Source organism: Lygodium microphyllum, chromosome 19, assembly GCF_053477565.2.
Source record: "Lygodium microphyllum isolate KBCC chromosome 19, Lygodium_microphyllum_v1.1.10, whole genome shotgun sequence".
NCBI classification, from domain to species: domain Eukaryota; kingdom Viridiplantae; phylum Streptophyta; class Polypodiopsida; order Schizaeales; family Lygodiaceae; genus Lygodium; species Lygodium microphyllum.
This window is the reverse complement of record NC_141153.1, coordinates 31,661,035-31,677,233: the sequence shown is the minus strand read 5'-3', so window position 1 is coordinate 31,677,233 and position 16,199 is coordinate 31,661,035.

The following is a 16,199-nucleotide window of genomic DNA, read 5'->3' as shown; positions in this document are numbered from 1 at the left end:
GATAGTAGGAAAGCACTTAAGGAACCACTTAAGGTGCAAGAGGAAAAGCACAAGCTATTCAATACTATATCTCTTAGAATGGATAAGAAGCAAGCTAGAATACTAAAGCATATTCCATAGGCTCCATGGTTGCCAAGTCTAGACCTTAGACAACCTCATGAAGAAGAAACAAGAGACCAAGAGATTCCAACTATAGGTACTGACGAAAATTTATCTTGAAGCCATGTTGGGTCCCCAGCTCCCTATTGCGTGCTCAAGAGTACTACATGGGAAAATAATATGTATGGTTGCCTATAGCACATGCACAACCACCTCCATGGATCACAACCAAAGCTTCATTCCATTCAAGGAAGAAGAGAATTAGACCTAAATGCAAACCTAAACCAAGAGCCAAGTCGATTGAGGAGTCAAAACCAACCAAGAAAATTGTTGAAAAGCAAGTGGTAGTCTACTAGAAAAAGACATCAAAGCCTATAACTATTGAAGTGTAATTGTTTAAAACATTTGTAGTCCACAAGGGAACCAAAAGGTGTTTGAGAAGCAATATCCTCAAAATCTAGAAGCAGAATAGCATTGGTCTAATGCCATAGCTTCATAAAAATGATATGTATTAAGAAGTATACTATCAAACCATATGACATCAATAAGCAATGGTCTAAGGTAGTTAATAATCTATCAAAGAGTCCAAAATGGTATGGATCCACCTTCATCACCTAAACAAAAAATAGATAACACAACAACATCAACCTCATACCATTACCTAATCTAAGAAAACTGATCCTCAAGGGATAGCTAAGGAAGCACTAAAGGATCTAGAGTGCATTGTCAAAATCATGTCCAAAACTTTTAAGACTAAAACTACTTGTAATAGTCAAGGATCAAAGTAAACAATCATTCTTGAGTGATACTGTTAAACCTACAAAATTGGCAGATACTATTTTCAAATCCAAAGTGGATTCAAAACAGTCATCACCCTTGATTGTGACCAAACCATCCAACTTAGCCATGGACCAAGAAACTGACCAACTTAGCCAATGAATAAGATATTAGTATCAGATCAAAAGTAAAAGAGAACTAAAAACTTAATAACATAGTCAATATGGTAGTTCTATTTCCTTTGTTGGACCAAACCCTCAAATAGGTTTAAAATCAAAATCCTTTGCAAGATCTCTTAAGGAAATGGCAAAAAAATCCATAAGAAGAAAATAGCTCAATTATTAGACGCCTCAAAGAAACTGATGATATGCAAAAGCTACTTGATGTGCATATATTTAGACCAATATCAAAATTTTGGTTGAAAAGCATGCAAATCTCCTAGAATAGCCCTTGACATGCAAAGAAAAAGAATATATTTGCACACATTACCCGACGATTATAGGAGAATTCATGGGACACATTTCTAAGAATGAATCCAAAAAGCTTCACATGATTTGCTCTTTTCACATTGACCATTGCTAGAAAAGCACGGAGGAAGTACAAGATTTGCACATGAAAAGAAAAAGGATGAAGCAAAGTCAAAAGGAAATGGTATATCATTCAAGCTTCGGCATGCAAAATTGGAAGTTGATTAATGACCATTGTTGAGCAAAGATGAGCTCTATGGAAGTTCATGAATGATCTGAAATATGTAGCTTCCACTTCCTTGTGAGTGCTTACTACAATGCAAAACTTCTATCTAACAAAGCAATTCCTACATCACCCTCTGATTGGCAAACTCCTTATGTAGGAAGAGCTACATGTTGTGAGTAAAATGTTACAGAACATGGTAATACATTTTCAGCCTATGTAGTGTAAAAAAGAGTGTAGGTAATACAAAAATCTAGAAAAGAGTCTCATTACATTGTTTAAAAGATGATGATTCTTGTACAAAATTAGCTCTTTGATTCCAATAGTCTTTCTTAGCGTGTTTAATTTTCTCGCAATTCTTACAGTTGGGTTTTTCTTTATTCTAATAGTCTTGTTCCTTGTGTCCAACTTTCTCACATATCTTGCAAAAAATCTTTGAAGATCCTTTGGTATAGAGTTTAGATACTATGGGGCTCAACATAGTCTCTTGGGTCTTTTATTTGATTTTGTATTCTTGCTCATAAAGTGTAGTTTGTGTTGCATTTAGAATCTTGTTTGGCACGTTTCTCAAGGTTGCTACCACCTACTCATAATGTTTGTTAGGTTTGTCCACACAATTAAGTAGCACAACAATTGCTTCATCTTCTTCGATATATTAGCAATAGTAGAAAATTGCACCTTCAAGCTTTTAAATTATTTATGAGTGAATTCATAATTATTTAAATCCAACATGAAGAACTTGATAAAAAACAAGAACTTTACCCCTTTCTAGATCCCATGGTAGAATATTTTTTCCACAGAACGTGAGGAGCTTTCGATCTGATCCGTAGGAGGGAAAGATTTGGGGATGTGTATCTCATTTGAACAGAGAAGACTAAAATTTGAATTTTTGCTTGTGCGTTGAAGGCTTAATCTAGTTCATCCTAGGCTATTTTGCATTTTTAGGGCCTCATTATGTGATGAAGAATATCGTCTATCAAGCCCCATGTTATTTTCTCAATTGCTTTATTATTTGTTCTTCTCCAAGTTGGGTCATTAGGAGCCTCAAGTTCTAAAAATATTTCCCAAAGATATTTTTGCATTAGGTGGTGCCATAACTATTTAAATCCAACTTGAAAAAATCCACGGAAAGATTTATCTTTGATTTTTTGTCTTCCAAGCTAAAGCTTTTATCCAGCTCATCCTAGGCTTCTTTTGTAATTTTAATCCCTTTTTTTGATATGTGATGAAGAACATCATCTTACAAGCTACATGCTCTTATCTCAAGTGATTTGTTATTCTTTCTACTCCAAGGTGGGTCATTAAGAGCCTCGGGTTCTTAAAATATTTCCCAAAGATATTTTTGCATTAGTTGGTACATGGTTTTCGTATTCCATGTGTGAAAACCAATACCACTAAATTTCTCCAGTATTTCCATTTTTGTTATTGGGATTCAAGAAGTCTTATTATTAGTGACTCGTAGGACAATGTCTATCTCCATACAAAAGAAGAGAAAGGAAGATTTCTTAGGATTTATAAAGAGTTTGATCAATGAAAGATCATGCATACAATAGCCTTTTATGCTTGGATTCGGATTTAGAAGAATAATATGAATAGGCCTTTATAGGCAAATTGGTCTAATACAATTGCAATGTGAATGTAACTTACAAAATATCTAGTTCAAACTAGTTTAGTGTGAATATTCAAAACTAATTCAAGACAATAAGTAGTGTGAATGAAGATTCATTACGAAGTAGTTCAGACAACACAATGTGGACATGGCTTAAAACTATTTGGTCCTTATGATGTAATGTGAAAGGGATTATTGAGAAGAGACTTTGTAAGACCTTAGTGATACGATTTAGAGAGGGCTTATTAAAAATAAGAAAAACTTTTATTGATCCACATGGACTTTGAAAGGGAATGAGGATATGCTTGAAGGTGTTGAATTTAGAAGGGAGACACTCGATCCGCAGAGATGCTTGATTTTGGAGCTCCAGTGGTAGCAAAAAATCTATTCTCCCTTTCTCTTCACTTCTTTTTGTCTTTGAGTATAGAGATGAGCAAGTCCTGCTTGTTTGAGCAAGGTATTCCCCAACTTGTTGATAAATAACCCCTTTAAGATAGGGGCTTAAGAAGAACCGTTAAATTGTCCCCTTGGTGCAAGTAATGTTAGCCAAAAAAATAGCTTGATAGGACTTGAAACTAGGCCTTTAATGGTTGCAGTCTTCAATAAAGCCACCAAGAAAACCTCAAACGTGATAATGACCAAGGAAAAATTGTATCTTCTTAATATACCTTGATTGAGAAGAACCTCTTCCACACCTCCAATGCTATTACAAGCCTTCAAACCCAAGCCTTGAACTTCTTTGAGCAACACCTACTTCCTTGTCGTGAGCTTCTTCAAACTTGTGTACTACTATGGATGCTTCTCTAACTCACAAGCTTCAAGGCTGAGGCTTTGATACCGTGCTACAGAACATAGTTTAGTTTCCATGAGTGTGCAAAGAGGTTGTTGTGATAATCAAATAGTAGTTGATGGAAATTTTCCATTGCCAAGTTGAGCTAGTAACATCAACTCTTTGAAAATGAGTTATTTAGCTTCATCCTCATTCTTCAAACAAGAATGCCATTGTGTCAAGATTTTGCAAAGCTCTACGTAGTTTATGGGGCTAGGGTATTCTCTTGGCTTAGTGGTGGCAATGAGCCAAGATTTATTGTTAATGTTGGCATTGAGAATGCTTCTTGATGAGGTGTAGCAATAGTTTCTTGTGTGCCTTTCTAACTTGTGTGCTCACGAGTATCTTGATACTCCCCCTTCCTCCATGAAGGAAAAATTGTAATGTGGCCAATATGTGCATCCAATCTTCCTTTTCATCGGGGCATAGAATGTGTTGATTCAAAGGCTATTGTGTAAGAGAACACTTTTTATCTCTACCTAGCGTGCCTCAATGCTCAATAATGTGACATTGGATTAGAACTCTTATTCTTACAAGAGCCTCAAACTCCTTAGATCAACTATCTCTCACTTTTTTATCACACACATCCAGCTTCAAATCAAGCATGCAACCTTGCTCTCTACTCGAAGAAAGAAAAGAATATTAAACTAGCTTACCAAGTATAGTGAACTCACTGACTTCTCTTCCCATGTTATAGTTAAAAGCTTGAAGGTTTGAACATAGTTTCACAATCCAAGTGATGTGCTCCACAAGTAAACATCTCAACCTCTTTATATCCACATTGAGCATGCCCATTGTTGTTGTTATAAGAAGATAGAGAAGAAGACATGATTTGCCTTGTCAAGTTCCTCAATCTCTCACAAAATCCCCCTCCCAAACAACTTTCAAACTCAACCTCTTACCTAATGGGAAGAAGACAAGGGAAGCAAGAGATGGAGCTAAGCTTTGCTTTGCCAAGTCCCTCTCGCAAACACACACACACACACACACACACACGCATGCACGCACGCACGCACGCACGCACGCACGCTCACACAACAACAACAACAACAACAACAACAACAACAACAACAACAACAACAACAACAACAACAACAATATTTGCACAAGGTGGAAGACAAGATGCAAAAAAAGTAGTTTCTCAAAGTTTGCACACATATGAACTGTGTGTTCCATTCACTTTTTTCCTTTTATAGATGAAAATTAGGGTTAGCACTTTTAGCCAAGTTGGATATCCTACCCACTATTGTGACTCATGACTAGTCCTTCTCTTGCTTAGTGCTTCCATCTTAGCTTAATTAGACCTTGTCTAGGCTAAATTGAATAGAGTTACATGTCTATAAGCTTGACATCAATTGTGGGTTGTCAAGTCTATCATTACGAAATATCACAACTTGCACCGCCTCTCACAAAATTTGCCAAAATAATATTGTTACACATGGAATACATTAAAACTGCCTTAAAATAATACATTCAAGATGAAAAAGTTAATTCTCCTTTTGAAAACAAATTCCAGCACTTTGACTTTGTCTTTGCCTTCTTGACTTTGTCTTTCACATTTTTTGTAAACATATCTTTACCTCTAAAAGGAAGTATGCATGGGAGATCTTGAAAGCATTTGGCATGGGAGATTGCAAGGCAATAGCTATGCCTATGGAGGTCAATGCAAAGCTATTTGTTGAGGGTACATTCATACTAGTAGTTTTGTGTAATATTAAGCTAGAGATTACTTTTATTATTAATGTTTGAACTAGTTATCAAACAAATCCTATTAGAGTCATTGGAAAGCTCGGATGTGGGTGTTTAGATACGTGCATTTCTTGACTATAGTATCACATATTGTTTTAGAAGTTCTTTGGTTTGGAACTAAGACTTGGATCAAAAAATCAAAATTGTTAAACTAATTTTCTGTTTGTTCATGAATATTCTTTTGGATTGGTATAAGAAGGAAGTAACAATGGCATTGCATTTTGCTCAAGTAGAGCACAAGTTAGCTTGTTGTGTGGCATGTGAAGTAGTATGCTTTAGGAGGACCCTATGCTACATGGGAGTGCATGATAAAGAGTTAATTGTGCTAAGATGTGACAACCAAAGTTTCTTGCTATTGCCAAAAATGTAGTATTCCATGCCTTCACCAAACATGTAGAGGTTCAACATAGAGGATCGGATAGTAAAGTTGGTCTCTTATCTAACAGAGGAGAATAGATTAGATATCTTTACAAAATATCTTACAAAGGATATGCTTCAAGTTGATCTTCAAAGGCTTAGTTTTGGGCCAAAGAAATGGTTTGCTTATTGTGGACATTGATAGAGGGTGTTTGATATGCTCAATACCCTACCCTTGTAAGGTGCCACGAATGATCCAAGAAACTTAGAGTTGTAAGTCCCCTCAATGAGGAGAAGCCATGTGTGAGCCTAATAATTGGTTGATGGGTCTTATCTTATTAGTCAAATGAGGTCTATGTAACTAGATAGCAAAAAGGTGACTTTGTGGGCCTAGCCTTTGTGTTAGATGGAATAGTTAAGCTCATAGAGCAACTTGAGGCACATTATATCAAGTTGCAACATGTAGGAGTTATCAAGGACTCTTATTTTGGGTCTTGAAATGTGGAAATAGGAGTGGAAGCACAATTGGAAAGCAAGAGAGAAGTAGAAGCTATGACGGTTCAAGTAAGAGAGTAAAAGAGAGACACAATATGTGGGAACTCTAATAGTCACAATGTGTGACTTGCCTTCCCTTATTCTATTCCCAATGAAAGAATAAGGAATAAAGTGACAATGATGGGAACTTGCAATCTACAATGTATAGGTGTGCAAGAATAGTATACAAGTAAATGTAGGTGACTAGACAAAGGTGGCCTTTAACCCCCAACAACCTCCCACTTAAAGGTGAATGTGCCTTGAGTGAGGAGAAAAAAAGAAAAGAAAAATTAAAGTACAACATGTATATAAGTATAACTGGATGAGGAAAGATGTCATCTCATCCTCTGCCCATCCTCTTTCTAAGGAAGGCAAGCATAACATTCCACTAGAAGAGTTTTAATGAGTAGATCTATAGGATTCATATCCATAGGGATTGTAACAAGTTCAATGACTTGTTCTCTACCATCTCCCCGATGAATGATAGTGTATCTCAATATGCTTTGTCTTTTCACGGAAGATTGGATAATGAGCCAACTGAATGGTGCTCATCAAATTCATCAAATTTGAATGCGGTGTAGGAGCATAGTTCTACCAAGATTTGCAACCAGATGGCCTAACCGTAGGGCCTCCTTGCAAGCCTCACTAGTTGCAATGTATTTGGCCTTTGTAGTAGACAATATTGTGCATTTTTGTATCCATGGAGATCCAAGACATAGCACCTCCAGAAAGGCAAAGACACACCTAGAAGTGGACTTCCTACTATCTGCATGTCTTGCATGATTTGAGTCAATGTAATCTATGACTCTTGTATCCTAGCTACCATTAAAAAAAAACAGATATCTATAGTGCCTTTAAGGTATGATGCCCTTCACATTGTCCTTATGTTTCCTACCACATGTAGCCATATAATGTGCCATAACTCCCACAGCAAAGGCTATATCAGGTTGAGTGGCTATTGTGGCATTACATCAAATAGAACCTTTACATGAGAAGATAATGGGCAGCCAATATGCTTACCACCTTGCATATGGAATCGCTCAAGGACTTTGTGAATGTGCTCTTTCTGTGACAAGTAGAGGAGTCCCTTAGAGGGATTGCATGTAATGCACATAATAAGTATATGCGAGGCATATCCCATGCCCTTCATCTCAAAGCTCTTCTTGAGTTGAGTCTTGAAAGCATCCAACTCATCATGAGCACTCCCAATAATAAGCATATCATCAATATATAGCACCAAAATGATAAGGCTACGATCGCAAGACTTCTTTGTGTAAATGGATGGATCTATATCACTACGGGAGTAACCCTATGAATGAATAAAGGCATCAACTTATGATACTGTTTCCTAGGTATTTGCCCGAGTCTATAAAGACTATTCCTCAACTTACACACTAGTGTTCCTTTCCCTTTTCCTCAAATCTCTTAGGCTACTGCATATAAATATCCTCATGTTGGTCCTATTGTAAAAAAGCTATCTCAACATTCATTAGATAAAAATCCAAATCCAACTGAGCAACTGAGCAACCAAGGCTAATACCAAGAATAGGGTAGTCATCTTAACCATAGGGGAGAATATCTAATCAAATTCATCTTTATTTTCTTACTCAAAACCTTTAGCAATCAATTTGGCCTTATACATTGGCCTAGGGAAACTAGGGATCTTCAACATCCACTTGCATGGCAATGCACACTTTTCATCAGGCAAGTAAACTAAGTCCCATGTGTGGTTTTTCTACAACAAATCAAACTCAGACTATATGACTCTCTCCCAAGAATGGAATCACCTTTGCATATAGCCTCCTCATAGGTAAGTGACTTAGTAGAGTCTTTGTCACCATGAGATTGTCCATAGAGGGCTCATAATGATTAGGAGGACATAAAGCTATAGTGGAGTGTCTCAAGACTAGTTGTGGGGCTTGGATGACTTGTCCTCTCTATCCAATAACATGATCACTCACAATAGGCAGATCTTGGGTCACTACATCATCACCAACTATAGTAGACTATCTCATTGGGGCATGTTGTACTACTGGCTCCTCTTGAAAGATCACCCTACATATCTCAATTACCTTCTTTGGTCTCATATTTCCTCATGGAAGATACATCAGGGTTGTGGATAATCTTTTGAGCTTGTGGATCCCTAAGGTGATAGCCCATCTCACATGTATCACCGTATCCAAGGAATATGAATTAGATAGACTTCAAATCACACTTGTTGTACCTATCTTATGTAAATAATCATCTATGGAAGTAACAAAGTACTTTGTGCCACCCAATGACTGATAGGACATGGGACCATAAACACTTTAATGACAACAACCAAAGGCTTGCCTATGTGTAGAGAACTAGACTTTTTATGAGAGTTATGTGTCTACTTGCCATGAAGAAAATGATCACATGAATCAAAAAATGAGTAATCAAGAGATGGAAGATATTGCAAAGAAGTAAGTACTTTAATTTCTTTCAAAGACATGTACCCAAGGTGATGATGCCATAAAGATATATGTGAAAGATCGATCACAACCAAAACATGGTCAGTAGACCGAGAGATAAGCATTGTATGGTCCTTACATGAGTTGAAGAAAATAGATCCAAGTATTGTGACTCACAACATCCCCATGACCCATGATGCATCACTAGTCAAGCAACGACCATATACAATGAATCCTAAGTATGCACATGCCATAAAAGAGGAGATTGCTAAGCTATTTAAGGCAAGATTCGTTTATGAGGTAGAGCATATAGACTGGATGCCACCCATAGTTGTAGTTATGAAAAAGAATGGGAAGATTCAAGTGTGCATAAACTATAAGAAGATCAACGCAGCTACCAAGGGAGCCAATTACCTACTACCATATATAGAGCATGTGCTAGAGAAAGTGGTAGGAAAGGAAGCCTACAGCTTTTTGGATGGCTTCTTAGGCTACAACCAAGTACAAGTCTCTAGAGGCGAGCTCAAGCTCAACGTGCCAAGATCCATGTATCACTTTTTGTTCAAGCGTTTCAAGCGAGCACTAATGGTTACCTCTCACATAGCAACCGGCGCGCTATCCCTCTCTACGAGTGTAGTGAGCTTACCTTAATGCCCGATTGAGTTACTTCCTCTCTCAAGCACTCCGATAGCTCCACGATTCATGATTCACGCTCAAGCATCCTCAAGTCTCCTCCTTCAAGCTCCATCCTTCATAGCCATGTGCGAGACGAGAGAAGAGAAGAGAAGAAGAAGAAGATAGGAGATGGCGGAGGGATTCACCTCCAAGATTCCTCATCCTCACGCACACACTCCCTCACTCACTCACACTCCCTCCCTCAAGCACTCACAAGCAAGCAAGAGAAGAGAAGAAGAGAAGTAGAAGAGTCCACTTTGCCAACACACCAAAGAATGAGTTCTCATTCATTTTTTGAACTTTAAATACAAAACCCTCTTTCCCTTGGGCGGTCATCCCCTTTTTACATGGCTGGCTATGGCCTAGGCCCTTTTTTTTTCCATTATTCTCGTATCTTCCTAGCTTCCTTCCTACCACCCATATACCTTTACAATTTACACGGGTGAGAGCATGACGCTCTTAAAAATAAATCATGATGCGCATTGTGCCTTTTTACCAAAGTATTGACTTGCACTTTTGCTTGTGCACATTTCTCCTTGATTTAGGACTCTTTTGCGCTTCTTGTGTTTCCATTTTTTTCTTGGTGCGTCTTCATCTTTTGCTTTAGATTTTTTGAATTTTCCACCTTGTTTTCCACCTTTTTCATATGAGGGTTAACATTACCCCCTCCTAGATGAGTGCCAGTCCCATGGCACTGATGTGAAGTGGTTGGAAGGGGTGATGAGTGTAGCCAAATGGCTTTTTTGAGTTTGTATATGAGCCCTGGTTGAAGGTGTGTTGGAGGGATTTATGCCTTTGAAATGGAACATTGGGTTGGACAAATTCCTTTGCTGGCCCTCTGTGATTGCCTTCTCTTGTGTTGTTCTAAATGAGCTTCTTCATTCACTTTTTGACTGTATTATGGCACTGCTTGGTGGTGAGTCGGGTGGTGTTGCTAAGGTAGCCAAGTGGCCAGTTTGTATACGAGCCCTGGTTGAGGGTGTGTTGGAGGGATTTATGCCTTTGAAATTGAAGATAAAGTTGGACAAATCCTTGCGTGGAGAGAGGCGGATATGCGGATCCATATTTGAAGATAAAGTTGGATAGATCCGTCATTTGGCCCTCTCTGGTTGCCTTCTCATGTGCTGTTCCAAATGAGCTTCTTCATTCACTTTTTGACTAGGCTATCTCAAATTGCCTCTACCTTGGTTTGCCTTCATGGGAATGTTGTCACATAAAATGGCCCCTCTCATAAGTGGTTGCTAGTCCCGAGACATTGTGGTTTTGAGCTGATGAGGGTTCTATGAGAAAGGGTGGACGTGTGAGTCGATGATGTGATGGGGTTGCAGAGGAATTGAGCTTGGGAAGAAACAAATTAGCTGGTTAAGGTGGTGGGGGTCGAGGGTGTATTGCATGGATGATGGGGCTACTGAAGTTGGTGGTTGATGCCTTTGTTTGTACCTGGAAAGAAAAGAAGGTGCACTACCTGGGGGTGTCTTTGCCTTAGCGTGGAGTGTGTGATGCATATGCTTGTGGAACTGGGAGATGGGCCCTCAGTGGTGTCCCACACTTGAGGACCTAGTTTGTGCATAAGGGATGTGTGGTGCAGGGGGCTTAGAGTGACGGGTTGAACCATAGGCAAGAATTACCTTCCTAGGTATGTCTTGCCCTTGATGTGCCCTAATCATGTGTCGTGGGGGATTAAAAGGGGCCAGGGGGCCGAGCAAGGCCACAAGATGCACCTAACCTGAGAACCCCTAGGTGTAGTGATTGTGACCCTTGTGCATCCTAATATGTCTACGTGTGATATCTCTTTTCGTTTCCATGTTCTGCGATTGCCTTTTTTTCTTTGTACCTCCTTGTCTTTCCTTTTCTTCTTCTTCTTTTCTTTATCTTTTTCTGTTTCTCCTTTTTTTTTGGTCCAAGTTACATGGTCGTGACAAAAGTTAGTCTTTGTTAATCGGAGTGGGGTAGAGAAGGGGGCCTAATAGATTTGTTAAGGAATTAGCGGCTTTGGAGGTATCCCTTGAGGTTTAGGCGGACCTAAAGGGTGGTGGTGGAGAGGAATGGATGATTGTAGCAAGTGAAGCAACTATCATTCATATCCTCTAGAAGAGGTAAGAAAAATGAAGGCAATAGAGTAGCTTGCATCATTAGTCGAGCCATCGCGCAACTATTTATAGCGTTAGGATCAAAATGGAGCACTGGGAGGTTGTGCTCCTACGGGGTGGGGTCTTGCCTAAGGAGTATCCTAAGGAATCTAAGGTAATTACAAGTAGTAATAAAGGCGGGGTTAGGGCATGAAGAGAATTCATTAGTGAATTGGATTAGGGTATCATACAAGTTCTCTGATGTGAAGATGAGGGTATCTTCATATGTAGTATAATGAGGATTATAGATTATAGGGAAGTTGTAGCGGTTGTGGGCATTGGAGTCAAAATTCACTCCCACTCTTCGAGGGTAGGGCATAAAGGTTGGGTCATTCCACTCGAAGGGTTGAGTGTTGCAAAAGGCCATCCCCAAGTGTCTAGGTTGGTGTCGCACACCCTTCTTCTCCATTTAGGTTGACATTCGTAACTAGGCACAGACCTTGGCACTTCAAAAACCTTATTCTGCCAAAACTTGGCATCTTCAGTGGCCCATAAGGTGGGATTCTACTCTCTCTCCTCCATCCATTTCTATCCGACCCTGCTTTCAAAGTTAATCACCTCCTCCATCTCCTTGATGGGCAAGACCCTTGCAAGGTGGTGGGGAACTAGAAGTTAAAATCAAAGGGACTCCTGGATGTTTCTTGACTCTCCTAGATTACAAGGTTTGGCATGGAAGCTCGCTGGGGCAGCATCCTCGCATGGTGGGATAGGTGCCTAGGGTGCCCTCACTCCCTTGGCATTCCATTTTCTCACTGTGTCGTCCACCATTTTTTTCTTCTTTCCCTCAGTGCCACCTTTCTTTCTGCGGAGGTGTTTGCGTGTTGCTACTCTTCAGGCAGCGGGAAAGCAGGTGGTGGGACAAGCTCTTCTTTGCATGATCTCATTTCAAAGTTCACATCTACCTCCCTCTCCTGGCTTGGCTCCTGCTGCTCTTCTTTGAGGAACAGGAGTGCGTCCACTTCCTGCGAGGTTAGGCTTGCCAATAGGAGATAATGGTGTTGCTCTTCCAAGCTTGGGCCAACTCCACTAGGTTGCGGCGCCATCTGCAGTCTTGCTTTCAGTGCTCTACAAGCCATTCCCAGTTTCTTTTTCATTGCCTCTATGGACTCTCCCTTCTCTGCCTGGGTGACGTACATTATGGTATCCAAGAAGGCGCATTGCTAGGTTTGAAAGCTCACTTGGGTGACTTCTGCTTTGCTTTCAATAAGTATCTTTTGTTTTTTGACTTGAGCGAGATTGCATACTTGTAAAATATTACACGACGCAGCGAACAGAATTTGAGAAAGAGATAGAGAGTACACAATAGATAAGAGGAGAATTGGTAAATTCTTTAGCTCCAAACAACTGATACAAAGATGGCTCTGTCCACCCGTGCGCTTCCACTGTGTGAAGTTTAGATGGCGATCTAGACAGAAGATAGGTGAAGAGCTTAAGGCTAGCTGGAACAACAACTCTGACAGGGTGAAAGATGAATGATAGATGGCTGTGAAGGGATTTAGCTTTTATAGCCTGCGAAGGCTGTTAGGTCGGCCTGACCGACCTACCATATGAGCCTCCACTAGGGTAGTCGGCTAGGGAATATTCTAGGGAATATTCCCTTTACCATCGAGCCGGGGGCGCTGCCCTCGGACCCCTGCCAGGGGGGCCGTTGGCCCCCCTGGAACCCCCTAGCCAGGGGCTGCTTCCGCGGGCCCTGGACCCCACAATAGGGGCCCCTTTTAACTCCCTTACATCGCAACTCGATGCAATGCGCCTCGAGTTGCTACCAGCTTAACCACTGTGTCTAACCCAAAGATTAGACCCATAGTGGTCACCTTTTTGCCATCCGGTCACATAGACCTCATCTGATATACAAGTCAGGACTCAACCAATGTCCGGGCTCACATTTGGCTTCTCCTCATAATGGGGGCCTTACAACTTTGAGCACCATGGATCATTGGTGGCACCTAATGAGGGTGGGGCATTGATCATATCTAACATCCCCCCTCAATGTCCACCCATAGGTGAACTATCTCCTCGGCCCAATGCCGAGTCTCTGAAGATGAACTTGAAGCAAATCCTTCGTAAGTGCTTTGGTGAAGATATCTGCTCCATTCTCCTCTGTTGGACAATAGACTAGTTCCACCATCCCATCCTCCATCAAATCACGCACATAGTGATACTGGATCTCTATATGTTTGGTGCATGCATGAAACACTGGATTTTTGGCAATGGCGATGCAACTCTGATTGTCACATCTCAGCACAGTTGGTTCTTCATCCTACACTCCCATATGCCATAGAATCCTTCTCAACCATATGGCTTCACATGCAGCAAAACAAGCTGCCTTGTACTCTGCTTCGGTAGAAGACAATGCCACTATTGGCTGCTTCTTACTAATCCAAGAGAAAATTCCTGAACCCAAAGAGAAACAATAACCAAAAACTGACTTCCTGGAATCAATGTCTCCTGCCCAATCTGAGTCACAGTTCCCCACAAGAGAAGTTCCGAAACTGTATGTGATACCATAGTGAAGAGTTTTCTTCAAGTATCTGAGCACCCGCATCCTAGCCTTCCAATGACTCTCATGAGGTTTGTTTGAGAACCTGCTCAAAACACCAACATCAAAACTGATATCTGGTTTGGTGTTACACAAGTAGATCAAACTGCCGACCAACCTCCTATACCTCCCAATGTCTGCTAGTGTTGATGTATCCTCGACAGATAACTTTGCATTCACCTCCATAGGTGTAGCTATCTCCTTGCACTCGATCATGCCAAATGCCTTCAAGATCTCCCATGCATACTTCTTCTGAGAGATGAAGATCTTTCCTGGCTCTTGCCAGACTTCAATCCCCAAACAATAGTGCAGCAAGCCCAAGTCTGTCATTTCAAACTCAGAACTCAAAGCCTTTCGAGTTTGGTTGATAATATCTTCATAGTCACTTGTAATAAGAAGGTTGTCCACATATAGGACAATCACTACATAATTTTTACCATCCCTGTAAACATACAACTTAGCATCTGAGGCACATCTTTTGAAGTTTAGGTTTAAAAAGAACTTATCTATCCGCTGGTACCATGCTCTGGGGGCTTTTTTCAGCCCATACAATGCCTTCTTCAGCTGACACACTTTGTTCTCAGAATGGGGGGCCTCAAACCCTGGTGGCTGAGCCACGTACACCTCCTCCTTGAGGTCACCATTTAAGAATGCTGACTTAACATCCATTTGGTACACTGGCCACTTCTTGTGGGCAGCCCACTGCAAGTACCGTGCGAATAGTGGTCATTCTGGCAGTTGGGGCAAATGACTCTTGAAAATCAAACCCTTCAACTTGTGAAAATCCTTGGGCAACCAATCTAGCTTTATACTTTTCTAAGGTACCATCAGCCTTGTACTTTACCTTCTAGATCCACTTGGTGCCAATAACCTTTTGCTTTGCTGGTCGATCCACTAGCTCCCAAGTGTCATTCTTCATTATGCTGTCATACTCCGCTTGCATAGTAGCCTTCCATGATGGATCTGCAAGTGCTTCTTCTAAGTTAGTTGGCTCCTTTACTTCTCTCATAATCTCAACCATCAAGGCCAACTTGACTATGTGAGCAGAAGCCCTCCTTTGCTCCTCTATTCTCTGAGACCTCCTTGGTCCATCTGCCTTCTCCTCAACAGATGCAGACATAGGATTATTGTGGTCATAGAGCTGCTTCACCCAGCGCCGCAATGGCTTTTTCGGTGGGGTGATGTCAGGTTGGTGAACTTTTTCCTCATCATATGAAGATGATGCTTCCTCCTCCTTAAGGATAGGGATAGCTCTCGGGACAGGTTCATAGTGGACTACTTCTTTGCTTGATGATAAAGTGGAAGAACTTGCCTTTTCCTACTCCACTGTATGTGGCTCCTCCTTGAACACCACATCACGGCTTGCGATGATCTTCTTTGCCTCTTGGTCATATAATTTGTAAGCCTTCTACTCATCACTATAACCCAAGAAGATACATTTTCTGCTTTTTGGTTTTAACTTGTTTCTCTTCTCATCTGGAACATGTGCATAACATTCACATCCAAAAATTCTGAAATGTGAGACAGATGGTTTCTTACCAGTGTAATCCTCATGAGGTGTTTTTCCCTTGAGAGCCTTTGTGTAGCTCCGATTTAGAATGTAGACTGCAGTATTAATAGCTTCAGCCCAAAAATGGTTAGGCAATCCCTTGCCCTTTAGCATGCATCTTGCCATCTCCACAATGGTGCGATTCCTGTGTTCCACAACACCGTTCTGCTAAGGTGTGTGAGGCGTCATCAATTGACGCTTGATCCCTTTGCTCTTCCAAAAGCCTTC